This window comes from Neophocaena asiaeorientalis, unplaced genomic scaffold (assembly GCF_003031525.2).
Source record: "Neophocaena asiaeorientalis asiaeorientalis breed wild unplaced genomic scaffold, Neophocaena_asiaeorientalis_V1.1 scaffold18, whole genome shotgun sequence".
NCBI classification, from domain to species: Eukaryota; Metazoa; Chordata; class Mammalia; order Artiodactyla; family Phocoenidae; genus Neophocaena; species Neophocaena asiaeorientalis.
In genome coordinates, this window is record NW_020172444.1 from 1,376,543 (window position 1) to 1,396,505 (window position 19,963).

A 19,963-nucleotide genomic window follows, 5' to 3' on the forward strand; every position below is an offset into this window, starting at 1 on the left:
AAAAAATTCAAGAGCTCTTCCTAAGCCTTTTATCGCTGCTGACCTTTTAAAACCCCAGAGCTATGGAAAATCATCTATTTATAGAAGAAGTAAACACTTTTCCTTGCAGCCAAAAAAATAGACATGAAACTCCCAGAAAGGGAAGTCTGTGGATAGGCGGGCTGCCCCTCACACTTCCTACTGTGGCCCCCACTCCCCCAGCTCACGTCTGGGGCACCGAGAGCTTCCTGCGTCTACTTTGACCGGTCTTTTGATGTCATCAACAACCCAAGTTCTTGAGAGATCATGGAAGGTTGTTGTGAATAATATTTTTATACTTTAGACCTACATTGTAATGCTTAATATATCGATTCCAGAATCAGTTACTTTTTAGGCATCTAACAGAGAATATCATATGGTTGTCTTGGACGCCCAGTGTGAGTGGACTGGAGATACTTCACACGTCTGATTTCATGACTTTATTGAAACAACAGCAGTAACAGTAATAGCCAGCATTCACTGAGTTCTTGTTAGGAGCCAGGCACTATGCTAAGCGTGTTGTACCCATTTTCTCTTTTAATCTTCACGACAAACCTATGGGTAGGTTAAGTACTAATTGGTATGCTTTTGGCTGCAATGAGCAGCTTACTATAAAGAAATTTATTATACTAATAAGTGCAGAGATTGTCACCTCTCATCTACTGTAGGTCTTTATTTAACGTCACTTTCTCAGTAGGCCCTTTTTTTTCTCATTTTTTTTTAAGTATAGTTGACTTACAGTGTTGTGTTAATTATTGCTGTACAGCAAAGTGATTCGGTTATACATATATATATATACGTTCTTTTTCATATTCTTTTCCATTATGGTTTATCACAGGATATTGAATATAGTTCCCTGTGCTATACAGTAGGACCTTGTTGTTTATCCATTCTACATATAATAGTTTGTATCTGCTAATCCCAAACTCCCAATCCATCCCTTTCCCACCCTCCTCCTGCTAGGCAACCACCAGTCTATTCTCTATGTCCCTGATTCTATTTCTCTTTCATAGGCAGGTTCATTTGTGTCATATGTTTGATTCCACATATAAGTGATATCATGCGGTATTTGTCTTTCTCTTTCTGACTTACGTCACTTAGTGTGATAATCTCCAGTTGCATCCATGTTGGTGCAAATGGCATTCTTTTGTTCTTTTTATGGCTGAGTAGTATTCCATTGTATCTATGTACCACATCTTCTTTACCCATTCATCTGTCAGTAAGCCCTTTTCTAACCACCCTTTCTCACCTTCACTCACCCCCAACATTCCCGTTCCCTGTTTTTTTTTTTAACTACTTTATTCTCCTTCTGTGTCTTATCTATTATTTATTGTCCGACCCCCCTGCTAGACTCTAAGGCTGATAAGACAGGAATCTTCACCTGTTTTGTTCACTACTTTGTGCCATTAGTTAGGGCCCAATAAATACTTTGTGAACGAATGAAGGGATGATGAACTGTCTGTAACTCATCCTGGACTGTCAGGAAACAGACATAATTGAATGTGTTGTGCACTTCTGTGAAGGTTTCCCTTTTTTTTTGGAGGATTTCATTCCCTAAAGCACACCCTGCTTAGTATTTGGTGCAGCAGTGGTTAAGACGTTAGGCTGTGGGGTCTGAGTATACATGGGCTTGAACTCTTGCTCCAGCACTTCCAAGCTGTGTGGACTTGAGTAAGATGCTCATGTGCCCCAGTTCCCCACTGCATGATGAGGATAAAATACAGCCCCTACGTGGAGTTTGTTGGGAGAGGTAAGTATGTCGATATGTGTTGGCAAGTATCAACTTAGAATGCAGCCCGGCCCCTAGAACATGCTCGATGAATGTGAATTACTGTTAGTATTTTAGCACTTCTTACGTGGGCACTCTAGTTATTGCTGTGTGTTTCCCTTAATATGTGGGCACCTAAAAGGAAGGGGACATTTAACATCTATTTATTTTTATACGATCTGTGCTTAGAAAATATACAACACACAGTTGTATTGTTTGTGAATTAAATGGTCGATAGTTCTAAGTCCAGGTCTGGATATAAACAAATGACTATATTTTTTCCATTTTTAAACCCCCAATTTTATTAAAGTTATGTAGAATATGGTACAGTAACTCATTTATACATAATGTGCTTTAAATTCCTCCCCTTTTGTGTTCCCTAAGCATTACATGTGACTAACTTTCCCCATTCACCTCTGAGGTATTTCAAGTTTTTAAGTGTGTGATGTGTCAATTGCCAGTAAACTGATGGCTCGTGCAAATGCTTCTTTGCATTTAAGTATTGACACTGTTATTTCTAGAGGTACACTGTCTATCTTCTGTGGTTTCATAACTAATCTTTCTTGGCCTCCTGTGTGAATATAGAAAGAGAAAAAGTAGAATAGTGAAAAAAAAAGGGGAATTTTTTTGGCTGATCTCATATTGCCTCTGGGACCCAAGTGTCAAAAAGATGAATCTGGGGTTTGATGTAGTTGGCCTGTGCTTAGCGTTTTCTCCCAGTCTCACTGGCAGCATCTCTTAGTGTAAGAGACACTATATGAGAAGGGAAAATGTACAGCATGACTCTGAAGTTAGAATGAGATATTTTTTAGAAAGGCTCAGGTGTTAAAATGTAAAACCATTAAATGAATGCAGAGATAATCCAAATGGTTAAAAATTGACCTGATAAGACAAAACATTGCGTTTTAAAAACTGATACAATGTAAAAACACACAGAGTATCTTTTTCAAGTAATTGTGGCAGAAGAAATATGCAATTGGAGTTCAGGATATTTTCCACGAATATCTAAAGAACTTTTTCTTAATGGCATGGAATTTATTCAAAATGGAGAATTTATTCAAACACTCCACTTTTTGTGATATTCCATTATATGATGGTAAATGAGGATTATTCTTTACCTTTGGGAGTAGAAAAGTGTTTTTTAAAAGCTTTCATCCAGTTTCTTCTCTTTAAATTTTTAGAAATGTTTTTTTCTGTGGCAAATTCAAATCCTTCTCATTCAGTTTCCCAGTTTTTATATAACATTTTTTCAGTCCATCGTGGGAAGAAATAGGAAGAAAATGGCTTTTTAAGTTCAGAAATCACTTTGATTCTCTTTCTCTAGAAAGAAGCATGGATGATTTATTGTGTTTACAAGTTTTGCTTTTGTGAAAAGAAGAAGTGTTTGGTGTCTCATTAAAAATATACTATCTTTTCAACTTAGAGTTTTTCCTTTAAATGTCACAGATACTCAGTTTTGGATTTTCACCGATAATACCGAGGTTTTATCGTAATTGAACAAACATCTGGTGCTTGCAGTGGCTTCCCCAGGCAGCGCCTCTTCCCTCCACCTGTGTCTCCGTTTTCTGAGGGGAAAGATCCGTACCCAGTGCCAACTGCGGGCTTTCAGAGCTGTTTAATGACACAGATGCCCTTTGCAGCTACAGAACCTGAGGAGAAGTGAGACAGACCACTTTCCCCATTTTCTTAGTCTTTCACTGCATGAGTTTGTTAATACGGTTTGGAATGTGAAAGCCAAAACACTCTTCTGAAGTTTTTTCTAACGCAGTTGACCTAAAATTGTTTCATTCATGAGGATTTTCATCCTTGGCCTTATTTTGAATAATAGAGATAATCTTCTGTACATTTATTCCACTTCCTTTTCTTCAAAAGCCAAATGGAAATGAGAAGGGACATAATTTAAATACTTGAAAAATTCTTAGGACTTTTTGGGGTCTTAAAAAAACCCCACAAAATTTAAAAACTCATTAATTTTATATTTTACCCTCATGTAGAAGAATATTTTTACTAGCTGTATTAATTTTGAACTTATGAAAGGGCATGTGGGGTAGAGAAAGAGAGAACTAGGAACCCACTCTCAGCAGTTCAGATGCACGTGGGAGGGAGTGTTGCCAGTAAGGGCCTGGGGAGCTGTACTGATCCAGATCAATCATCATTAATGCTTAATAGTCAAATATGACCTCCCTTTGCACATCACATGTTTCTGTTTAAATATTCATGATTCCTAAAACCCTATATCCTGGAACATTAGGATTCCAGTCTGTTCTGAACATACAGCAATGCTGTTATAATTCTAAGAAAATGATTTAAAAATTCATTCCATAGTAATTTTCCATCACCTTCTACGAGACAAAAAATAGTAGCATAGTCTGGACAGTATTCAAATGATTCCCTTGACTTGCAGTGGGTCACATAGAAACATTAAAATTTTAAGAAAAGATGTATTGTGTTACATTGGTTCTCTTATTTTCACCTGTATTCCTACCTAAGAAAAAACAAAAACAGAAAAATAACGACTTCATTTGCATATGGAAGAAATTTAAGTGTCAGAGTATTTGAATGGCTTACAATGGACAGGTAGCGAGTGGTGACCAGGATTGCTACTTAGAGTCCCTTAATATTTTAGTCTAATAAGTATATATCTCTTAGCAAGGAGAAAGGGAGACAGAATGAGCTTTTGAATGTGTAAGATGGTCTTTAACCAGGAAATACAACAGCGTGGATTGGCTTTTTTTTTAAGTAAATTTTTTTAATTGCTTAAAATATATAAAGAAAAGTGCATCAGTCATAAGGGTACTTTTGATAAACTTTTACAGAGTGAGCACACTTGGCAATGAGCCCCTTGAATGCTCTCTCAAGCTTCTTCCTGATTATTACCCATCCCCCTGCCCAATACCCATACACAGCAGTAACCACTATTTTGTCTTCATTACCATGGCTTTGTTTTGCCTGTTTTTGAACATTGTATCAGTGGAATTATGTCGTAGGTATTCATTTGTGTCTGGCTTATTTCATTCAACATTATGCTTATAAACTTCACCTGTGTTATATGTAGCAGTACTTCATCTTCAGTGCTGTACAGTATTTCATTGTATGAATATACTACAATTATGTATCCATTCTACTGTTGATGGCCATTTGGACTTCTTCAAGTTTGGGACTGTTGTAAATAAAGCCTTAGTAATCTTGAACATACCTTTTGGTGGATGTAATCACTAATTTCTGTTGGATATCACCTGGTAGTGTAATTTATAGGTCATAGAACATATGTATGTCTCATTTTCATAAATACAGCCAGTTTTTCAGACTACCAGTTTACACTGCCACCAGTTAAGTTTGAGACTTCCAGTGCCACATCTTGTCAACAGTTGGAATTGTCAGTCCTTTTAAAGGTTAGCCATGCTGAGTAATGGTATCGCACTGTGGTGTCAATTTGCATTTCCCTTGTGAGGACTGATCTGCAACAACTTTTCATACCTTTATATTGGCTCTTTCAGGATTGTTTCATTTGTCTACTTCTGTATAACAAACCTCTTCAAAAGGAGGTACCCTACACAACAGTTCTCTCCATGGTAACTTCAGTTGAACCCAAGTTCTTAATTTTAATGAAGTCCAGTGTTTTCATTTGAGATCAGTACTTTATTGTGTCCATAATCTTTGCAAACCCTGAAGTCATTATGATACCTTTTATATTTTCTTCTGAAAGCTTTATTTTATATTTTACATTTGGAATCTGTCCTTGCCATGAAATTGATTTTTGCATATGGTGCGAAATAGAGGTCAAGATTTATTGGGTCGGCCAAAAAGTTCGTTTGGGTTATGGCGCCATCTTCTGGAAAAACCCGAATGAATTTTTTGGCCAACTCAATACTTTCTTCCTATGTCCATTTGGGTCGTGGCTGTTTGAGAAGAGCAGCCTTTCCCCACTGATCTGCACTGGTAACTCTGTTATGAAGCATGTGGTCAAATATATATGGGTCTATTTCTTCCTCATTCTATCCATAGGTTTACTTATCTACCCTTGCTCCAATAGCATACTCTCTTAATTACAGTGGCTTTATAATCAATTTAAATATATGGTGCTGGAAATTCTAAATTGTTATATTTTGTTGTCCACTGAGATTTTCAGGCCTATTCTTGGCCCTTTTCATTTCTATATAAGTTTTATAATCAGCTTATCAATTTTCACCAAAAAAAACTCTGCTGAGATTTTGTTTGGAATTGCATTGACTCAATAGGTCAATTCAGGAAGATTTCACATTTTACAATATTGAGTCTTCCAATCCATAAATAAGATATATCCCTCAATTTGTTTAGGTTTTCTTTCATTTATCTTGGTGTTTCATTGCAGCTTTTTTGTGTAAGGTCTTACACAATATTTTTAGACTTATGCCTAGGTTTTTAATATTTTTGTACTGTAGTGAGTGGTACTTAAAGTGGTTTTTTTTTACCCTTATAATTGTTTGTTACTAGTGCATAGAGCTACATTTGATTTTTGTACATTGACCTTGTATCTATTACCTTACTAAATTTACTTGTTATTTCTAGTAGTTTATCTGCAGATTCTTTTGGATTTTGTACATAAACCATTATGTTGTAGATGAAAAACTATTTACTTATTTTCTTTTGATAATTATACTTTTCTTAGTCTTTCTAGGACCTCTACTACATAAAGGTTGTGATAGCTAGCTTCTTTGTCTCATTCCTGATCTCAGCAGGGAAAGCATTTAATATTTAAGTATGGTGTTTGCCATAGTTTTGTTTTTGTTTTTAATATGTACTCTTTATCAGATAAGGAAATTCTTTTTTATTTATGATTTGCTAAGTCTTTATTATGAATGGTTTTGAATTGTAATAGATGCTTTCTCTGTGTCTATTAAAAAAAATTATTTTCTCCTTTATTCTGTTAATGTGAATCGCATGGGCTGATTTGTTTAAACAAGATGAAAGTTTGTTTCTCTCTATGTAGCTGTTCAAGAACAAGTAATCGAGGGTTCAGAATGCAAGTGTACAGCACTGGAACCCAGACAATATCTGTTTTATTCTGCTCTCCTTGACATGTGGTTTCCATATCATGGTCCAAGATGGTAGCTCTAGTGGTCACCATCACATGCGCATTCCAGCCATATTAATTTTTTTTTTTAGTGAAAATACCCTTGCATTCTTACAATAAACCCATTGGTCATGATGTATTTGTCTTCTTACATATCCCTAGAGGCAAACTGATAACATTTTTTTTAGAATATCTACATCCGTGTTCATGTAAATTTTCCTTCCTCTTAATGTCCTGGTAAAGTTGTGGAGTCATGGTGGTTCTGGTTTCATAAAATAAGTTGAAAGTATCCCTTCTTTCGGTTTTTCTGAAAAAAGTATGTGTTAAATTGGTGTTACTTTTTCCTCGGATTCCTTGAAGAATTTACAGGTAAAGTCATTTGTGCCTGGAATTTTTGGTTTTGTTTTATTTTGGGGGGGTGTGTGTTATGAAAGTTTTTTAACTGTAGTTAAGATGTACTTAAAAGATAAAATAACATTGTTTTTTGACTTTTCGTGTCAGTTTTGGTAACTTTTGTTTTTCAAGGAATCTATACACTTTAGGTAAAATTTCCAGTGCATTGGCACAAAGTTGTTCTTAATATCATCTTCTTATCTCTTCCTAATGTCGGTAGAATGTGTAGTAATGCCTTCCATTTTTTATTTTAGTAATTTATGCTTTCACTATTTTGCTCTCAGTCTTCCTAGGGGGTATTGGTCTTTGCAAAGAAACAACTTTCTTTCGTTAAGTTTTCTTTGTTTGCGATTATATTAATTTCTGCTTTTATACTTTTTACTTTCTTGGGGTTTAATTTGTCCTTAATTCTAACTTCTTGTGATTGATCCTTGGATCATTGGATCTCAAACTTTTCTAATATATGTATTTATGTCTAAGAATGGCTTTACTGCATTCACAAGTTCTGATGTTTTTTTGTTATTCAGATAAAAATATTTCAAGTCCATTGTCTTTTTTTTTTGACCAATGAACTATTTAGAGTTGTTTTGTTTAATATCTAGAAATTTAGAGATTTTTACTTATATTTTTGTTATTAATTTCTATCTCTAGTCAGCTAAACATACTTTCAATGACTTCAATCCTTAAAGCTTTTTGTGGCTCAGAATATGGTCACTTTTAGAAACTATCCCTTGTGTACTTGAAAGCAATGTATATTCTGCATTTGGACCTGTGTATATTGATTGGGATCAGTTTGTAAATTGTGTTGTTCATATCATCTATATCCCTATTGTTTTTTTTGCCTGCTTATTACATAATTTTCTGAGGGAGTATTTTATAATCTCCATTATTATGGAGATTTATGTTTCTAGTTTCAGTTTTCTGGATTTTGTTTTATATATTTTCTGACACAGGAATTAAATATAGATTTTTGTATCTTCCTGGTGGATTGAACCTTTCATCCCTTTGAAATGTCACTATTTGTCTCTATCAGTGCATCTTACCTTTAAATCTACTTTATCTTTCATATAGCTACATATGCTTTCAGTTAAATTTTGCACAATTTATCTTTTTTTTTTTAACATCTTTACTGGAGTATAATTGCTTTATAATGGTGTGTTAGTTTCTGCTTTATAAATGCACAACTTATCTTTTCTTGTCTTTCTGTGTTCTTATATTGAACGTTCTTTCTCTTGTAAAAGGGATATAATAGTTCTTTTCTAATTCATGTTGACAATCTTTGTCTTTTAATTGGAGAATTTAGTTTGTATACATTTAATTACTGGTATTTGAGAGGTTCAAATCTGTACCTAATTCTGTTTTCCATTTGTCTCATCTCTTTGTTCCTTTTCCTTTCTTCCCCACCCCCACCATTTAGAGTATTTTTGATTATATCACCCCAACTTGTTTTTTTATATATATTTTGGAAAGAATGTTTTCCTATGATTTTTTAACTGAATAGTGAATTAAAGGAAAATAAAATGCACCAAAAGTTAAGTTTGAGATCTAAAATGTTTTGGTCTAAATTCTATTTTCACATAATAAAAAGTGAAATTGTATACAATACTTATCTGTAAGCAGTAGAAAAGTCAATCTTCAGATAGAAACATTTACAACTGGCAATGTACTATTTGTGTTTGAGGAAGGGATTAGGTTCAAAGTGTTAATTTTTCATTCAACAGAATCTCTGAATTCATGTTCAGAAGATTGTACTTTTGGACAGGGTCTCCAGAGTTTTTGAAACTAAACAAACACAGCTTTGTATGAAAAGAAAAAAATCTTGGTTAGATTAAAAAGCACTTAAAGTTTTTTTGTTTGGATTTTTTTTGTTTGCTTTATTATTTTCAGTTGCAGCTGTAATTGTTGAAAATTGCTATGGTTTCCTGACAAAATATTTCCTAACTTAATAATTAGGAGCAGCATTTCTCTTAAGTAATTTTTTAAAATCATTTCAAGCAAAACAGTTTATTTTAAAGTAAAACATTCAGCTTTCTTAATTGTCAATTTGAAGAAATATTTAAATGTTACAAGTTTTTCAGTATATTTTAGAATATTTATGAATGTCTATCCACTTCTGTACAGTTTTATTCATTGCTGTTAGAGTGCAGAATATACTTAGGTATATACTCAAGTAGAATAATTTTTTACTTTCATATCTTCAAATAGTTGACTGCAAACAAATAATTTTTCTGATTTTAAGAGTAATATGTCCTCGATCTGAAAAACTTAGAAAATGTTAAGAAGTGAAAAAAAAAATCATTTATCAACCAACCAGTTGCTATTTGGTCTATTTCTTTTTTAAGTTTTCAGTATTTAAGTGTTTTAATAAGATCATATGCTTTTATCTTTACTTTTTCACTTAGAATTATGATTGTACCATACGTTTTTAAAGATATGCTCCTAATTATGGAGATAGACTCTGTCCTGTGTTGTTGTTGCCGTTAAAAATGTTTTATGAAGAAACTTGTATATAAACATTTCTTTTCATCAATGATCATGTCCCTAGAGTAGATTCTAAGACATTTAATTATAAGATCAAAGGATATTAGCAGCTTTATGGGTCTTCACAACATATGTGAGCTCCTTGCTTTCCAGAAATATTGTACCAGTTTCTGCTTCCACCAGAACCCAATGAGACCTCCTAGTCTAGACCTCCTAGACCTCCTAACATTCTCTCCAAAAAGAAACTCATGTTCACATTTTTCTGTTAATTTGATAAGAAGAAAATAATATTTAATTTGCATTTTATATTAGGTTAACCTCTTTTATATTTATCTCCTTTCTTCTGTGAGATTTTTTTTTACCTACCTACCTGAGGTAAAGTTTTTCTAACTGATTTATGTGTACTGAGGATAATAATCACTGATCAATATTTTACAAATGCTTTCCCCATTCTTTAACTTGCCTTTTAATTTTATAGTGCTGTTATTTCTTTCATTGCTTTATACTTGGCCGTTTTCCCTGTTCTGTTGTGAACAATTGTATATTTATATTTCTTATAGTATTTTATCTTTGTGAGGTTTTTTTTTGTATTTAACTCTTTCATACATCTGGGATATAAAAATGAATGTTTTCTTGCCCATCAGTTTGTCCTTTTCATTCTAGAAGAGCGTTTTAAATTGGAATTTGAAAATTTCAAATACACGTTCCTGCATTATAAATTCTACTTTTTAAACTGTCTGCAGCACAGCTTTAATTTGACTGTTGCTTTCGGATGGAATGGGAAATGGCTAGGTTACCAGCGTTTTTCTAGCTCAGCTCCATTGCTTCAGTAGTTCTTCCTCCCATGCTGTGGCTGTGAGTGCTCAGCCTTGTGTTTTGGTGATGATGTGATATACCATCGTTCTAAGATCTTCGTAAGTGTTTAGTGAGGGTCAGGAAGAGCCTGTGTGAGTAGACACATTTTCAACACAAGGTTGGGTCCAAAAATCTTCTAAGAAGCTCCAGCTGAGACTAGAAGAGCTTGGAGGGCAGAGGAACATTATCTAGGTGAAAAATATGACCTGAGATCTGTGGGGAAGGGATGGGGGGAGGGTGTCCTGGCATAACAGATGCCACTAGCAAAGATTTGGAGACATGAAATATGGCATGGATTTTGGGACATAGCAATTAAATTAGTTTCAGTTGAACATGTGTGATGGGGGAAAAAGTGATACATAAGCTATAGCTAAAGAGGTAGGCAAAGGCTGGCTTGTGGAAGGCTTGCTTGCTTTTGTATTCAACAGTATTATGTTTAATGTTGCCATTACACACCTATTATGTGCCAGACTTTGTTCAAGGCTATGGACATACAGTGATTAGCAAAACAGACATGATCTCTGCCTTCTAGGAACTGCACTTGCAGGGCGCAAGCAGTAAATACACAAGTAAACGTTTCAAAAAGCATATGACCACAGATCATTATGCTGCTGCAAGGGAAAGAACAGAGTCAATGAGAGGAAAGAGGAAAGAGGAGGGAAAGCTCACTTATTTCACCTGAAGGGTCTCTTAAGAAATGGCATTTGAGCTGAGCCCTGAGGAGTGAGTTCCCCATGGAAGAGGGAGGTGGTGTGGAGCGTCCCCAGGTGGAGTTGTAGGAAGGGCAAAGGCGCTGAGGTAGGAAAGTACTAGGTGCATTCAGGGAGGTGAAAAAGACCAATGCCTGGTACTTAGAGGGAGGGAGACACAGCGAGGGATGGACTGGAGAGTTGGGGATGGAATGTACAAAGCCTCACAGGAGACATTAAGGGTTTGAATATCATTCTAAGAATAATTGAAATAGACTGATAGATTTTAAGCAGGACAGTGATATACTATATTTCATCATTTCTAAGATGCATATTTTTTTTCATACTTTAATATTGGAATGCTTCTTCCAGTGATTTGTCTAAAAATAAGCAGTATGAAATACTTGAATTTGCAGAGCCTTTTTTCTTTCTCTTTTGGTGGTATATAAAGTAAACTCTCAGGTTTGATGTTATTCAATACTCTATATTTTTGAAGTGTATATTGCCCCGGGGACATTTGAAAATGGGATTAGAGGGGCAAGAGAAAACTCAGGGTGTCTTCTCAGATGTTGTTCAGACCAAGCATGTTGGTAGCTCAAGCTAGAGTAGTAACAGTATTATGGAGAGAAACGAATGACTCAAGAAATGGTTTGGAGAGAGAACCTGGTACTGGATTAGAACATAGTGCTGGTTTGGATGTAGGGTAAGGAGGAAAAGGGATACTGAAGATAGATCCCTGGTTCTGAATGTAACAATTAGATATTTGGTGGCACTATTTGCTGACATGGTGAAAAATTGAGCAAAAAAAATTTTAACATCAGAAGTACGATTTGGGTGTATTGAACTAGAGTTGCCTTTGAGATGTCCATGTGGGTATGACAGTCAAGCAATTGGATCAAGTTAGATCTGGTGTTTGAAAGAGAAGTCTGTGCTGGAGATACAAACTGGAAGTCCCCAGATATAGATGGCGTTGAAGCTATTAGAATGGATGAGGCCATCAAGAGAGACCATGCAATGAGAAGAAAAGAAGGCCTAGGACTAAGCCCTGAAAAACACATCTAGGGGTAAAGTAAAAGAGAAGGACTGTGGAATGTGGCTAGAGGATTAAGAGAAAACCCTGGAGCATATAGGACCATGGAATCTAAGGGAAGAGCCTGCTTTAAGAAGAGGAGAGTTGTCAAGTGTGTTAAACACCACTGAGAGATCTATTAACGTGACAATCAAGAGTCCTTTGGATTTTACAAAATGATGACCTTATCAAGAGCCATTTTGGTGGAGTACGATATATGAGAGCCACCCAGGAGCAAATGAGAACTAATGGAGTAGACACAGCACATGTAGGAAAGTCTGGAACCTTGACTGTTAAAGGGGGTGAGAAATATGGTTCTAGCTGAAGAGATTTTGTGCCCTGAGGCTCTTTGTTGTTTTTAAGATGATAGCAGGAAGTGTTTGATCCTGATGGAATGATCCAGTAGACAGGGAAAGGGCAGTAGAAGATGCAGAGGCAGAGGGGCCAGCTAGGAAAGCAAATAATTTGAGAAGCGAGTATGGATGAGCTCCAGAAGGCACATGGCATGGGCCTTGATACTGTTATCCCTGGAGAAAAACTGAAGAGGCTTTAAGCAAAGAATTATTTGGTTGGACTATTTCAATAGGTTAATCATTCTCTCATTGTGGAGGATGGGTTTGGAGCGGCAGTGAGTGGCTGAGAGCACAAAACCCGGTAGAATGTCATTGCAGGAATTCCGATGAGAGATGAGGAGGCCCCCAGTAAGGTTGGAAAAGAGGGGAGAGGTTGGAGATAGAACAAGAGAGAAAATCAGAGGAGTGGGATGCTTGTTTGTGGGGAGGTGACCAAGGATGAGTCCCGTGTCTTTGGATAAGTTTGGGATTATGATGATTGTGATTTTAGGGTGGTTTTCCACTAGGTTATCTTTAACTGTGGCTGGTGAATATATGTTATTCAGGTAATGACTGATTAAAATCAGAGCAGAGTTTAAGTTTTGTTTCTCGGGAACTTCTAGCTATTCCCATATATCATTTGGGAGGCTGCTCTGGGTAATTTTTAAAGAATAATTCAAGTAAATCTCTTTTAAAGTAGTGAGTTTCAAGGCTGGAAAAAAAAAAAAAATTGATCTCTCATTGGCCAGCCTTGTTTTCCAGAATTTGGGGCTAGAAAGTTGGATTTGAAATAACTTGCTATACATCTGTCATTTCTCGTTGCTGATCTTAGGCCACTGGCTTTCAAAACATACTTGTGACCATCAAGGTCCACAGGTTTTCTCCCCAACTTCTTCTCTGTCAGGCAACAGCATGGAAGTCAAACTCTGCACAAGGATGTTGTCTTCTGCTGTTTTCTGGCTCATCCCCATTTCCCAGAACAAAGTTATTTTCCATAACAAGGCCCATATTCTTCAGCCTTGTTGACGTTGCCAGACCTCAGTGGACCTTTTTTAAGAGGCTCTTTCCATATCCTATTGTGTTGTCTGGACCGTCTCCAAATCCAGTTTTTAATTTCCTATTGGCTAAACTTTATTTTTTTTCTTTAGGCCTGCACTCATCTTCCGTTTAATCCTGGCTTCTCTCCTATGCTGTGAGAGAGACCTTAATCTCTTTTGGGCCCATAGCCATGCCATTTAAAAATTCCTTTGGGCAGATATTCAGCCGGTTTAACATTGTTCAGTCCCACTTCTTGGCTGGGATTTACCGTCTCCTGGTCTGCTTCTGTTCCATTCAGTAAAGAGTCTGAGGGCTGCATTTCTCCTGAAGCAGGAACCCTACATCCCTTCCAGTGTAAGCCCCCTTTCTTTGGCTCTATTCTCCTAAGAGTCTAGTGCCAAACATTTAAACAATTCCAATTGGGCAGGAAGCCTTGGGCTGAAACAGTGGGTCATTCCTTCTCATGGAGAGATCCAAAGAGCACCAATGCTGGACATGGTCCTGGGACATTCTGTGGGTTACACATCCCTGGTGCTTGATGGGTCTTTCTTTGCAAGGGTCTTCTAGAAAAATAGCGTCTTCAGGACCTACAAAACCTCAGATCTTTAGATTTCAGGTATGATGATACTTGATGTCAAGGCCTTGTTGAAGGACAAGAGGAGGTTACTTGATTAAACTGTGAGTCAGTAAGTGGTAAGTCTAGGAGTATGTGTTCTGACTTGCACCTTCATAGTGGACACACTCCAGTGTACTTGATGGGCTCACAATTGGGTTAGTTCTGTTCATCCTCTCAGTTTTATAACCATGGTGGGAGGCAAGAAGATGTGGTGGATACAGCCACAAACTTAGATTCTGAAGATTGTTCCTTCATTAAGCTCTGCTCCTTTGCCAGTTGTACCACTGGTTGACTGCGTAACCTTGAGGCAAGTTACTTCCCCTCTCTAGGCCTCAGTCTTCTGGTTCTTAAAATGAAGAGATTGAACTGGATAAACTTCAAAGTCCCTTTGAATTAAGATAAACCTTATCATTCATCTAAAAATGCTTTGATGGGGACTTCCTTGGTGGTCCAGTGGTTAAGACTTTGCCTTCCAATGCAGGGGGTGCAGGTTCAATTCCTGGTCGGGGAACTAAGATCCCACATGCCTCACAGCCAAAAAACCAAAACATAAAACAGAGGCAATATTGTAACAAATTCAATAAAGACTTTAAAAATGGTCCGCATCCAAAAAATCTTTTTAAAAAAAATAATAAAAATGCTTTGATGACAGGAAGGCTTTTTCTTACCAACCATCCAAGAACTGTGGGGATTTTCCTATGAGTCATCCCTTATCAAAAATGACACCCCGTTCCCATCATGCACCTCTCTAGAGAGCCCTGGCAGCAGAAGGAAGGCTCGTCAGAGAGCTCCTTCCTTGAATAGATGGATATGTCTTGCTCAGAATAAGGAAAAGCAAGAAAACAAAGGTAGGAGATGTTAAGAAAGTGAGAAAGACTCTTGTTAATTCAAAACAAAACAAAAAACTGAAGAGCATATCTGAAAAGAAGAAAACCACATCATTTATTTGACAAAATATACCCAAATACTCCTTTTCCCCATGCACATGGACTTTTCTGCATATAACACAGAACGTCTAATGGAATCATTGAGGGTTTTTTTTTATGAATTTCATTGTTTGAGGTCTTTGAACACAGTTGTAATTTCTTAGTTAGTAAATAAAGTTTACCTGACCCCAGCTCCTTTTAGAAAATCATGTTTCCTCTCCATACGTTCATGTTATTTCATAGTTCACTTTACCTAAGTGAGAATCGAAGGACATGGTACAAGGTTGGAGTTCTGCTGTTATACGTAGAATCCCTAATAACAGTCAGTAGGTTTTGAAAAACTTTTGGTCCATTGAGAAAATGGACTAAGTAAAAAGCATACGGACAAGGAAAGTTGATCTACCAAGTAGGACAGTGGTTAAGACCTTCAAAGTGTGGGCCTGTTGGTCATTGACAACATTGCTCCTTTAAAAATGAGCCCCTGGCAGTTCCGTTCATCCAGGACTATGCTCTACTTCTCTTTCTGACATTTAGGTTATCTTGTTATTGGAAAATTCACATCAGTGATCTGCTTTCCTTGGTCTGTGTAATTTTTTCTTGAATTCATTTCCATTGAAATGGTAATATTTATATCTGCCTTGCTTAGTAAAATATAACTAACAAAAACTTGCATGAGAAATCAATTTTTACAGTAGTGTATCAAATTGATCTGGGTTGTCAGCTGAGAGATCTCTGGACAGTTACTCCTGTATCACTTACCTGGTGGACAGTATGACTGGTGATAGATAATATCATGCATGGCTTTTACAGATGCCCAAGCAAAATCCTTTTAGTAATTTAACAGAGTCATCCTTAATTAAGCAAAAAGAAAATCTGTGATATATGAATCATTCAAAATTTAGTTTCATATTCAAAATTCAACTTCAGCAAAAATGGGATAGCTTTTACTCATCCATTTAATGAAGTTTGCATCTTGATCAGGCTTTTATTCTAGCATAATAATAAATTCTCTTAACATTTAGCTTTATTCTTAGAGTTAATATTAGTTGTAGCAGTTCTTATAAATCTATTTATAGACAGGACTAACAATGGAAAAAAATCTCTGAGAGCTCATGTCATCAAAAAAAATTCTAATGAAATGATGTTTTTTTTAAATATGTCATTAGAGAAGTGAAACAAACACCCTCTAATTAAGCTATTACTTCACCTCATTGTTGAAACATGAACCTGCTGAAAGTTAGAATATATCGTTTTCATAAAATATTAGTTGTTGAAGAGCTAGTCTATTTTTCCTATTCGTTGAAATCCAAAATATTGCTCATCTAAACTTTCTCTGTTAATGACTATTACAGTAAGTCTGAGACTGCAAGACACCCAGTAATTCATAACTGGCTCAGGATTTGTTCACCTTAAGGTCAGTTATTCAGTCCCTGAGCTGGCAGTCATTAACAAGAAATCGTCATCTGTAAGTGCACAGAGTTCATAAAAAGGAAAGCAAGAGCTTTTACTTCCAGAATCTGGACTGAAAAGCCACCAGGTTTCCAGGCACTGCTTTCCCTTCCTCCTCCTTTGCTGTCCACTGTCCCATTTCGTAGGGAATAAGTTGCTGGTGAGGTTTAGTTGGAGGTTCCCCAACCCCAAAAGTAGCCCTGATAAGCACGGTAATGTCCCCAAACACTCTGGGAGTACAAAGAAGGGTCCCTGAAATCTGCCACACAGGAGGGACCACACAGGAGGTGTCTCTTGGGCTGACCAAGGGCCAGGGAGAGTTTCTGAGCAAAGCGGACAGAGGGGAGAATTTCTAGTGGAGGAAGAGATGTGCACAAAATCAGTGAGAAATTAAAGACTCCAGGGTTTTCAAAGAACTCTACTGCATATCCTCATAGGACTGGAGCATAAATTAGGAAGGAGGTTAGCTAAGAACCATGGCCAGACATGTAGCCAGACGCCAGACGATGAAGGGGGCTCGGGGCTCTGGGCTCTGCCAAGGAGAGTGGTTGGTATTCTCTAGCCATGAAGAGGTGGAATATTCAGAGCTACGGAATGTCCCTGGCAGGTTTGCAGTTTGGTGGAGAATGGATTAGAGGGAGGCAGACAAGACCAGAGATAAACCAAATAGGAGTATGAGGGATATCAGGAAAGATAAGAGGGTATGATTGGGGAGGCATGAGGAGAAGGAGAGAGGGAAGGATTGACACTAAGGTTCATGGCTGGGGTGACGCGTTGGGTTCTCGGGAGAAGGGAATACAGGAGAAGTGGTGAGTAAGTTCACTTACTATGAACATGTCCAATAGATATTAGATAAATGGTTCTAAAGGACAGAGGGCCAGCCCTTGAGAGAGACTGGGAGACCGTCAGTACGTAAGTGGTAATTAAAGCACTTCTGAGTTTCTTTCCAGCCCTTAAATCCCGTGGTTCAGTGAATAACGTAATCTCTTCGACAAGTGCCCATTTCAGGAAGTCTAAAATTAGCAGTGGCCTGTGTGAAGTGACTTGATGACACAGTGCAGTTACCCTTCTCATGGTTGTGATTAGTAAATCAATTGTGATCCCAGCCTGATGCTGACATTGAAAATCCATCAGGGCAGATTTACTGAGTGTCTTTGTGTTGGATGCTGCAAGGGAGATTCATTTTTTTAAGATGTGAAATAATTTCATTGAGTTTTTCCATTGAAGTTGAGGTAAGATGAAGAGGCAAAAAAGGAAGGATAGAGGTGAGAGGGATTGCTCACGAAGGTCAGGAAGTCGGGTTTAGTAGGAAGACAGTGAATGTGCTTTTAGGCTTGGTAAGTTTGAGATGATAATAGAAGATTAAATGATCAAGAATAAGAAGGATCCTGACTGGAGACAAAGTTCTGGGGATTTGTGCCCTGTGGAGTCTGGAGAGTGTGGAAAGGGTGGAGAACAGAGAAGAAGGGAGTGCTGAGGATGAAGCAGATCCCAGGGAGGGCTGAGCCCTGGCAGACACCACCTTCAGGCTGGAAAAGGATGAGAGTGAGCCAGAGTGCTTAAAGATAGAACGAGAATAATACTCTGCCTGGGGTCGTGAAAAGGGAGTTCAAGGAGAAGATGTTGACCAGACATGGAGGTCTAGGGTGATGATGATTGACTGGGAAATGGTCATTGAACTTAACGATAGGTTGGCCATTGGTGTTTTTTCTCAAAAGGGTTTCGTGCGATAAAGAGTTAGAAAGACAGATTGTAGGTCATTAAGGGAGGAGTAAGAGGATGAGTAATAATTATAATAGTTATAATAGTAGGTAACATGTACACATCCTACCTTACATACCAGGCAATGTTCTAAGCACTTTATACATGTTATTTTGTAAATTATCATAGTAATTCTAGAAATGTACTAATATTATTAATGTTATTAGTATTTTTACTGTTTCCTTTTTACTGTTGAAGTAGGAGATAAAAGCAATGCACGTAGATAGTTCTTTTGATATGTTTTGCAATGATACAAGGAATGGAAAAACACGGTTGGTGACATCATGGTAAAATGAAAGCTTTTCCAAGAGATTTTAACATGTTTGAAGGCAGTGAGGGAAGGAGCCAGGGAGGAATGATCGAAGATGCAGAAGAAGGATGAGCAGGTGGGACTATAGGAAGAAGAGACTGGTAGGGATGGAGAAGGGGCCCCGGACACAGTTTTGAGTTGAGAAAATTAAGAAAAGTTTGTAGTCACTCATATTTTACAATTCAGAAGTGAGACAGCCTCTGAAGTTATGCTTGATAGTGTTGGACAATTAGGAAGAGAAGTGAGAGAGCTGCTGAATATCATTGCATGCATCTTCTTGAAAAATTTTTGACTTGGTGTTTAAAATTTTAGAAAGAGAAAACTCAACTTTATTAGTATGAACTCCACCCAACTAAATTCTGTCGAGTGCAATTTAACTTGTCATTTTCTTTATCGTTTGTTATTTCTTTATTTGAACATAAACGTGAAATCTTCTTCACATGTATTTGGATGCCGTAATTGCGTTTTCTCTTGGTTGTTTCTCCAAAAACTTGTGTTTGGGGCCTGTGTAGTCCAGAGGCAGAGAGGACAGGGAGCCTGGAGGGTGGAACGTGCAGTGTGGCCATAAACAAGGAGAACGGGAGTGATGGGGGTGGGAGAGTGGAGAGGAAAGTGAGTAGCTGTGAGGGTAAGGAAGAACTGTATTGAAAAGTCCACTTGTAACTTCACCACTGAGGCATCACTTTTTTTTTTTTTTTTCCGGTACGCGGGCCTCTCACCGTTGTGGCCTCTCCCATTGCGGAGCACAGGCTCCGGATGGGCAGGCTCAGCGGCCGTGGCGCACGGGCCCAGCCGCTCCGTGGCATGTGGGATCTTCCCGGACGGGGGCACGAACCCGTGTCCCCTGCATCGGCAGCGGACTCTCAACCACTGCGCCACCAGGGAAGCCCGAGACATCACTTTTATGAGAACATCTTTTTTAACGGGATAGAAAGCACAGGACTACTATCATCAAGTTTATAGAGAACAAAGTGAATTCACAAGTTGGCCACTGGCTAATCAGTTGGAGCAGCACTGACATTTAGGACCTGAGTGGCTATAACTTGGTGACAGGAAAGTGTTTCTTGTGAATAAAGTCTTTTTTCTAGAATAACTGGGACTGGCTGGCTACACCGCTGAACTTATCAGATCAAATTCTCCCTCTCCCCCTTCCCCTCTCCCCCTAATCCCACCCCCCATTCCCAGCCCCCTTCCTGGGAGTGCTG

General features: G+C 37.6%; 1 protein-coding gene across 6 annotated transcripts in view; it reads left to right on the forward strand.

The window, feature by feature from the left end:
- LTBP1 (latent transforming growth factor beta binding protein 1) overlaps positions 1-19,963 on the forward strand; it is a 417,473-nt gene that overhangs the window by 345,783 nt on the left and 51,727 nt on the right. The gene's annotated exons all lie outside the window — the stretch shown is intronic.